Source organism: Aplysia californica, unplaced genomic scaffold (assembly GCF_000002075.1).
Source record: "Aplysia californica isolate F4 #8 unplaced genomic scaffold, AplCal3.0 scaffold00088, whole genome shotgun sequence".
Taxonomy (NCBI): Eukaryota; Metazoa; Mollusca; class Gastropoda; order Aplysiida; family Aplysiidae; genus Aplysia; species Aplysia californica.
In genome coordinates this window covers 932644-933891 of record NW_004797358.1, presented here as the reverse complement: position 1 = coordinate 933891, position 1248 = coordinate 932644, and positions in this window count along the sequence as shown.

Genomic DNA, 1248 nt, shown 5'->3' with positions numbered 1-1248 from the left:
TCCAAAACATAAGTTAATTTTATGAGGTTTGTTTGCTTGGAGAGATCTGATGAGTTCTGACCTAAAGTTGTTTTTAAAAAGTAAAAGAAAGAAGAAGAAAAAAACAAAAAAAACCCTCTCTACGTAGGAAATTCTAGTGTATGATACTGATACATTTAACAAAACAAAACAACCCCCCCCAAAACAAAATCACAAAAGCTAAAAGTAGGCCTACAACAATCCGACAACAACAACAACAAAAATAACCACCACTCATATTTTGCGCCCATTTATCGAGTACTTTTTCCTTCTTGGATGCGACGAAAAACCAGTGAAATTATGCTAGACTAACGGGAGGCCATAGCTCGAACCCATTATTGTGATATTCTTGGGCTTTGGGGTGGTTTTTTGTTGTTGTTGGTGAGTTTTCAAAGCTCTCCACCAATTTAGCTTAGTATCATCGATGAAAAACTTTGTATTTGATCATCTGGCCTCGAAAAATGAACTTTGTTAGAAGGAAGTATAGATTCACTTCAAATCATTATCATTATCATCAAAATAATTGCAAGAATATCGCCCTAAATGCACCAATGCCATTGAAATTCAGATACTAGACACCTTTTACTTTTGTCTTACCAAAACAAGATTTTTATTCTTAGTCTTTGGTAATTACTAATTAATGCTTTCTAAGTTTTGGCGCGTTTACAGTATTAATCCTATCACATAAACCACTAGCCAAACTGGAAAAGCAGACAGCCGAAATGTAAACTCTTAATATATAATATATTTACAAATCTCCTTTTATCTCATGCTAATTTTTCTTTCTTTCTGAGCCAGACCATAAAAGCCGTTGGTGTACTTTAGAGAACGAATATTGTTAAAAAGAAGAACTTGTTAGTTCCCTCATTTATTTTTTGACGCCCAAACGAAGGTAGATATACGCCCCTTGTCCTGAGAAAAAAGTGCCCTTTGATATAACCCTGAACCTTCACAAAAATATTACTTTAAAAAAAAACATTTAAGGATTATTGTATCTTGTTGCTAGTTTCAGATTTTAAACAAAAAGAGAAAGAAAAACAATATTTAAAAAAAGTTGTAGGTCTTCTTTTTTTATAATGCCCCAAAACAGCGCATCTTTAAGCGTTGTGGAATTATCAGAACTAGTAATAAACTTTTATATTTCTACGAACGGAATAATAATGAAGAATTATTAGGAAAGTTAAGAAGAGGAAAAAGACTGAAAACAGGAAAGAAACAAAACACAACTAT